Source organism: Nilaparvata lugens, chromosome 9 (assembly GCF_014356525.2).
Source record: "Nilaparvata lugens isolate BPH chromosome 9, ASM1435652v1, whole genome shotgun sequence".
NCBI lineage: Eukaryota > Metazoa > Arthropoda > Insecta > Hemiptera > Delphacidae > Nilaparvata > Nilaparvata lugens.
Genome location: NC_052512.1, coordinates 6,897,735 through 6,906,655, shown reverse-complemented (window position 1 = coordinate 6,906,655; position 8,921 = coordinate 6,897,735).

Here is an 8,921-nt window from a genome sequence, read left to right as displayed (position 1 = left end):
CCCAATTCAATTATAGGTTCTATCAATGGTGATAGAGTTTTCCTATTGTATTCCTCTGATCGCCTTTCAAAATTGACTAAGCTTTTATGCTTGTCTCTAATTACTTTTCTCAATTTCTTAATCTTTTCGATTGAACCAACGTTCTTTCTATTCAGTTTTCTGCTGTTGTATGACAACATGACTGCACAAAGAATTAATCTCTACTGAACGGTAAGAAACGTATCGAGCGAATCTCGGTATTTGCCGCTATTAATTCCACACTCGCTCATAATAGTTAGAAAATTATGAGGTTTACGATTCCAAACTTTATGACAAAGTTTAACGGAATCTTTATAAGAAATATCTCCTCCAACATGATCTCTGTGAATTAATTTCAGACTCAATAAATCTACCTTGAAGATTATAATCATATTCGCATTGTCCCTAGTGAAATGTTTCTGTGTAGCTCCATAACTCTGAATTAAATATGCAGCGTCAATATTACGATGTCGTCCCATGGTAAAATATTCTCTTATTTGAGGTACGTGATTAAGTTGGAAGTCGTCGAATATGACAAGAGAAAATTGTTGAATTTTGTTCGGGTGAGCTATAGATTTTGAATTGCTGTTTATATGAAATTCAATACCCTTCATTTTTGAAAAGACTTTTCTCAAAAACAAGTACTTATCTTGATACTCGCTCTTCATGTGCAAGTATATAGTTTTAAATCTCAACCCATTCTTTGAAAAAATTAAATTAAATAGTAAATTGGTCTTGCCACACCCTGAAGAGCCTATTATAAGGATCCTTGCATTATGTGGGAACAACTTACCATTTTTACACCATGTTGGCATTTCTTTCTCTCTTATAACATTGTCGAAATTTACTATCGGAATCATGTTAGTCATGTGTACAGCATGTGATCTGATAAGGAACTAATCATTTTTCGTGAGTTATCAGTGAGGGGGAGGAGGCGGCTTATCACAGCGGCAAGCGTTCGCTCGCTCCCCCACTGATAGAAGTTTCTCACTTCAACTGGCCCTCTCTTTCCCGCACCCTCTTCACGAGAATGCATCATCTGTTGCTTGAGCCTTAGCAAATTACAAAACTTCAGATTGAAATGGAAAGCAATGTTTGATGAGGAGCTATTATATTTTCAACGAATGTACATCATGATATTTATACTGAATGGAATGTATTTACAATAGATTATTTATAATAAATGTACATGATATTTACAATAGATTATTTACAATAAATGTACATGATATTTACAATAGATTACAAAAGATTATTTTTCATCTAATAGTTTATCTTTACTAATATAACTAGGTGTTGAAAACCCAATCCATTTCACTAGCAATCCTTTTTTATCACGTTTTAATATTTTTTCAATCAAATACACTTGTCTCTCCGATTCGTTTAATTGTGTTTTTTTAATTTCTTCTGCATAAAACCTACCACTAATTACTTCTCCGTTTAGATCTTGCAAGCTATATGTTACAGGTTGAGAAGGAAATATAGAATGAATTACAAAATACTCTGCGCTCCAGTTTATGTTATAAGATTTATCGAAAAGAACCCTTTTCTTTGAGATTCGTACAACATCTCCTAGCTTAAATTTCGGTTTAGAATTTTTCAATTTATATCGTCTATTGAATGCAGATTTCAAAGACATTAAAACATGATTACGATCTTTTTTCCCCACATCTTTAGGTTTCATTCTTATGGATGAATGCATTGTTGCATTATAATCACGAACTAAACTGTCTAGTTGCGATTTCCAGTTTTTGGTTCCATGTTCAGTTAAATATCTATAAATTTTTGCTTTAAGTGTTCTATTAAACCTTTCAACTATGGAGGCTTTCTTATCGGTAAAAACATGATAATGTTTAATACTATATCTATCTAATAATGCTTTAACTTTTGAATTAAAGAATTCTGTTCCCTGATCTGTTTGGAACAGCTTAACTCCCTTATTTTTAGAAATAATTGGCTCGAGAGCGTTAAATACAGATTGGCTTGCCTTGTCTTTTAATGGTACACAATATGCAAATTTTGAAAAACAATTAATAACAGCTAAGATATATTTGTAACCCTTATTAAAACGCGATAAACTCGTCATCTCAATGAGATCTGCTTGAAGCAAGTCTTTTTCACTTTCCAACTCATATTTGCGAGTGGGATAGTTCACACGCGGCACGCTATGAAGCTCTAAAGCTAGCTTAGATCTAATAATATTCATGATATTTACAACAGTCAAATCAGTGGTGTTGGATGATTGTCACGGGACATACTGAGCAATTGTTAGTATGAAGACTTCCTTACTACTGTTCAATCAATTTTATATGTGTACATACTTAATCAGACTAAACCGGCTTCATATATTATTCTAACTTACACATAGCTTTACAACTAGAGTAGCTTGGTTTAATTCAATAAATCAACATAGAATGAGAAACATTATACAGCATTTATTTTTTGATAATTCTTTACATAATTCAAGTATATAGTTTACATTCATTAAATATGCCGTACAATAATCAAAAATGTGTACAATATCGTCTTTATTTTTCAAACTTTTGTCAATAGTTATAATAATTTTGCATTTATTCGTAACTTACAACTAATACATTTATTCCTTAAACCTCTACAAGTATTACAATTAATTTCCATATTCAAAGCTTTTAGTATTTAATAGTTTTATTCTCTCCTCAATTAACGAGTTCATCATAATTTCTGTAAAAAAGTTAAAGTTATAGTTTGTACAACATTGCTGATTCGCCACACATTTTCATAATTTCAAATGTAAATCTTACACTATCAATGTTTTTATCTGTTAACCTATCATCAATGAAATAATACATTTGAATATTCAACCAACCTAATGAATTACAATAGCAAAATTCAGGAATTTCCTTTAATTCACATCTTTGATGTCTATCAACTATATTCTTATTTATAATATAACATACGCTTATATGTTCTGACTTCTGTTCTTCACTTTTACCATGTTTTATAAATGTTAAATATTCCTCAAACGTTAGTCCTTCTTTTCCGAAATTATTCAATTCTAATATTGTTTTGTCAATAAGTTTGAAATAACAACATCTATATTTTTCATCGATTTTATTCGAAAAATAGTTCTTATCAAATGAAATTGAATCCATCTCCAATCTGAAATTAAACATAATATGCTATCAATCTGTAATGGTCCCATTACAAGGTAGTTGATTTATTTAAAGTTCCCGCTGAAGCCATCTGGTTTTTCTCCCTTTTACCTCTTTGTGGGAAATTTTCTTTAAATTTGTTGCCTGTCTGCCATGCCGACCGCATTGTTTGGTAGAACAGAGAGAATAGCTGGCGTCTGTTTTGGCTTGGGTTTTGTATTCTTACCAATGTAGCTATGTTGTGTTGTTTAAGAACAGTTTTTCTTTCTTTTAGCATTTAAATTTTTGGCATTTTAACATGCCTATTTCTTTTACCTAATTATCTCGTTCACCTAGCTATTAATTGATGTCTCATTTGAGTAAATTCACCTTTTGGCAAACGTTTGACGCTTGACCAAGCCAAGCTTACCAAACGCGTCTGTTACTTGTTTATTAAATCCGCAAAAGGTATGTACTAGCATAAGTTTTTGATTATTATTTGTAATAATTATACCAAAATGGGAACATTGATTTCCATAGACTCAAAACAAGTAGTAATAAGAAGTAATAAGGTACTCATAATAAGTAGTAATAAGGTTGCATCTTCTATGTACGACAGGTTAGATTGTAAGTTTGCTGGTTAGATCGTGTAATTAAGTGATCCTATGGATTATCTGGACGAGAATAACAAAATTTTACTACTAGAATAGGAAGTCAGGATGCCGAAATATTACTTTGTTTTCTGTTAATAGTTATTTCATTTAAACATCGATAATTACTTCTGTTCAAAGTGGGGAGAGCTAATCTCCATAAATTTCAGATGACAATTTTTCCAATAGTTATGTTGATATATTATAATTAATAAGAAATATTATAATTTTGATATTCCACTATTATTTGCCGTAGTACTAGTTGATTATAATTCAAGAGTGGCCAATACATAGCATGTAGGCTCCATGCTTAAGATAGAAATAACCGAAATGATTGTTATACTGTAGGTTAGGTGCGCTAAGCATAGATTTGTTGCATAATTCGAAACTCTTTTTTGAACTCCTTAAAATTATTCCTTTTTTGAAAATATTTGTTTTTGATTTCCTATTGTTAGAGGAGTAGAAACTATTGTAGATTGTTTATTATTTTAAGCGGTCCACGCCATGGGGATTCACGATCTGGGCGTACTGTCCGACACTCCACGAGCTGGGCGACATTCTGATTCTGACGTCACGGACGATCTGTTGAACCACGGTTGTACAATGGCATAACCATCTAATTTTGCCAAATGCTGTTGAACTACCAGAGTTTGTTACTCCCAAATTGGAAAGTTCACCGAATCGAGGTAATACATCTCCAATTTTTCTACCAAACTGGAACAATCGGCGAATAGTGGGGGAAGTTACTCGTTTATCCTTGTCAGGTTGGGAATATAATAGTTTGTTCTCGATAATGAATTATTGTATTCCCTTCACTGTCCGTGTTGAGTCGGAAATGATCGAGCAGTGTATTTGAGGAACACTTGACCGCAACACTACTGGGGTGATGTTAGAGGAACGAATTGGACTGCAACCTAATCACTAATTCACTGATTTGTATTTGAATCTTAGGTAATCCAAGTATCCCTTGAATAGTAATTTCTTTTTCTTTTATTTTTGAACTTGCATTTATCCCTTTTTGGATATTGAGTAATACTTGGGTGGACTTGCTTATTATCTGTTTTGAATTATTTTCCTTATATTCAAGATCAATGTTGATCTTTAGGGGATTTCAGTTACGTACTGGGTATCCTTGGATCGCCTAGATTCTTTCCTTTTGAGATTGTCATTTTCAGGTTTTGAAACTTATTAAGTAGTGGTCAACGACTGTTGAAAATCATGTATTGTCTTGTTCATAATAATTTTTTTTTAATATATATTGGTAATTTATCCACCAAATGAGCGTCAGTGAATTTTAGATTGATTAGACCCCTTTCCCTAGGTTAGAAGTGGTCGGGCTGGATTCTTTCAAGTGATGAATCAATAACACTGTTCACACAAACTTTTTTGAAGTGTGACAGTAAGCTGCGCCACTCTGCTAGCAGCACTAGACAGAACATGTGATTGCACGAGCACTAAATCACCTATCTGAAATGGGACTGCTACTCGACGTTTGTTGTATTGCTCTGCCATTCGGGTATGCGCTTTCAACAAATTTTTCCGCGCTTTACGCCAGATCTGCAAGGTGCCAGGCTCCACGGTTTCAGGAAGTATTTCGTCGATTCCCCACGCATTGGTCAAGGGATGATTGGGAGCATGTCGAAACATGAGAGAGAATGGTGTGCACCCGGTACTTTCATGTTCAGCTAAGTTGAAAGCTAGGCTTAACCACTCTAGACTATCACTCCATTTGTGTTGAGCCTCAGCATGGAAAGCTATCAAAGCACTCTTCAGGTTTCGATTTACCCGTTCGGACATGTTAGGGGCAGGGTAATATGGTGAAGTAGTGACCTGTTGGATGCCCAGCTGAAAACAGAAGTTCTTGAAAGCATAAGAGGTGAATGCTGGTGCGTTGTCAGTAACCAGACTTTTGGGAACTGAGAAATTCAAGAATATTCCTTTCAATGCTTTAACAATAGAGGCAGTATTTCCCTTCCGCAATGGTATTAACCAACAAAATTTGCTGAAGGAGTCTACACAAGACAAGATTTGAGTATAACCCTCAGGAGTTCTAATTAGAGGACCCACCAGATCACAATAAAATCGTTCCAGAGGTTTTGTGACCACCTTGGATGAGAGGAACCCAAAATTGTGTTGTCTAGCAGGTTTGCTTTTCTCACACACATGACATGACTTCACCAAGCGACAAATGTCATTTCTGACCCCAGGCCAGAAAAATTTTTCAATAACCTTGTTTGTGGTTTTGAAAATTCCTAAATGGCCACCTAGAACACTTTCATGGAAGTATTTGAAAACCAGGGGTATTAAAATCCTGGGTACTACCACCTTTTTGTCATCAGAGTTCCGTGATTTGACAACAAGTACACCCTTACTCAAAGAATAAGGAAATTGGTCTTCATTGTTGATTATCTTGTCGATCATCTCTTTACAAAATGCATCATTCTCCTGATGATGTTTGATTTCAGAAAAGACAAGGGGAAAATCCGACAGTTTCAAATTGTTAACAAAACAAAAGAGAGGTTCTATTTCCTGAGCCGAAGGAGACAAATCAAGAGGTTCCTCCTCATCTTGAAACATGCGAGACAAAGAATCAGCACAGATATTTGATTTTCCTGCAACATGAACTGTTTCAAATTGAAACGATAAAATTCTTAATACCCAACGACCAATACGACCACCTTTGGGGTTGTTGAGAACCCAAGACAGAGCAGAATTGTCTGTAAGCAACTTAACTTGGCATGTTGCAAGTAGACTTTGAACTTCTCCATCCCAAAAATAGCGGCCAAACACTCCAATTCATAGGTGCTGTAACGTGTCTCATTAGGTGTCAACTTCTTGGATGCATATGCAATAGGTTGGAGTATGCCATCTGTTTCCTGCGATAGAATTGCTGCAATCGCTGTTGAACTGGCGTCAGTCTGCAAGACAAACTGTTTGGTGAAGTCAGCAGTTCGTAGTACAGGTGGGTTGGCAATGGCCTTCTTAAGTTTGAGAAAAGCCTCCTGATGAATATCAGTCCACTCAATTTGACATTTTTCTTCCTCAATGCATTGAGGGGTGCAGCAATCTCAGCAAAATGAGGGATAAACTTGTGATAATATGCAACCATCCCAATGAACCGAGCAACTCCTTTTTGATTTTAGGAGGAGGGAAATCTCGAATACTAGTAGTCCTGCTTGGATCCACAGCTACTCCATGTTCGTTCATTATGTGACCCAGAAAAGAAATTTGGGTTTTCCCAAAGCTAGCCTTGTCAGGATTACGGTGAATCCAGCTTGCCGCAATTTTGATAGCACAATCCGGATGTGAGACAAATGATCTGAAAAATCTTTTGAATAGATGACAATATCGTCGAGATAATGGAAAACAAATTATATTTCTCTTCTTCAAACAATTCATCCAGAACACTGGACAAAATTTGTGAACCAACTGCCAGTCCAAATGGCACACGACAGAATCTGTAGGTTGCCCTCATGGTACAAAATGTTGTGTAGTCCCTACTGGACTCATGCAGAGGAACCTGATAATAAGCAGAATTTAAATCCAGTACAGAAAAGAATTTGGCTCCATTGAAGTTGTGAAAGGCACTTTCAATGTTAGGAAGAGGCACAGAATCTAACGAGATACGTTTGTTTAGAATCGATAATCCACCACTAACCGCCATGATTCGCTGTCTGAGTCATTCTTCTCCTTTGGGTACCAGAAAACATGGACTTGAATAATTGGAAACAGCCTTCTCAATTACTCCTTCCTCCAACATTTTCTTTACCTTTTGATCAACAATCTCCCTTTTGATTGGGTTCAGCTGATATGGAGGGCGACGTACAGGCTCAGTTGAGGTCAAACGGATTTTATACTCCAACAAGTTTGTTTTACCCAATCTTTTGGATAATACATCCTGGAAATCACCAAGAACCTCATCTAAACCGGACTGCTCATCCTGTGACAAGGGACTGTTACTATCAAGGACTCCAATAGATGCAATCAGTGGTGACAACAAAGATCTCCACTCCGTGACAAAGTTGAATTTAATCCGTGGTTTGAAGCCAAAGAAATAGGAATTGTTGAAAAGATTAGGAATCAGCTGGGAAAACTTAATAAAATCACACCCTAGAATGACAGGAAAGGCAACATTTTCGGCAATAAAAAATTGAAATTCCAGGTGAAGTTTTCAATTCTGATTTTTCCAGACTGACTTACTCAACACAAGAGGGCTTTTATTTGCAGTGGTACAGACAAAATGTTCTTCAGAGAAGACAATGTGGTCACCATTGGCTAACAATTGATCCAGAACAGAAGAAGAAATAATAGATCTAACAGCACCAGAATCAATCAAAGCTGGTGTTTCCAAAGCCCCTAAACCCAAAAAAAACAATTATAGGCAGGATTTCATTCATGAGTACTCTAGCCTTCTGGTTGGCAGGATGCCGCTTATCCAAACGCCTGCTCCTCTGACCATATTTAGAGATAACTCTATTTCTGGGTTTACCCTTGCATCCCTCCAAGTTGGTCAACAATTTGTTTTTGGACTCATAGTTGGAATTTTCATCAAGACAAGCATTGACTAGTCAGGACCTCTTTGATGTACAGTCACGTGCAAAGTGACCTACCTTCTTACAATTAAAACAAGTTACCTTTCCACTTCCACCAACTGCGCTTGGTCCAGGCTGCTTGACATCAGGCTTATTGTTGGAGGTACCAGCGTGCTGTTGTGCCGATTTTGACCTACAGTTCATAGCAATGTGACCTCTCTTTCCACATTCATAGCAGGTCCTATCCCGGTGTCCATAAGCCGTAGAGGTCTGCCTGATGCTACCGATTCTCAAACTCTCCACATAGGCTCGCTCATTGTCAGCAAAACTCAGGTTCTGTGATAATACACTCATCTCATTTAAAGCTTGAAATGTGGTTGGTCTTTCCTGGAAAATAAGACGCGACCTTTCCGCAGGATTCAAGCCTGAACAAATTGTGTGGACTATTTCTGCCTCAGATAAGTTGATTCTGAGCAAACTTGCAGCTTCCCTGATCGAAACAATGTAACTGCAAAGTGGTTCCTGTGAGCTCTGTAAACGATAAAAACGTTCTCTCTCAATGGCCGATAACAAGCGTTGAGGAATGAAATATTGTAAAATACCTTGGTGAA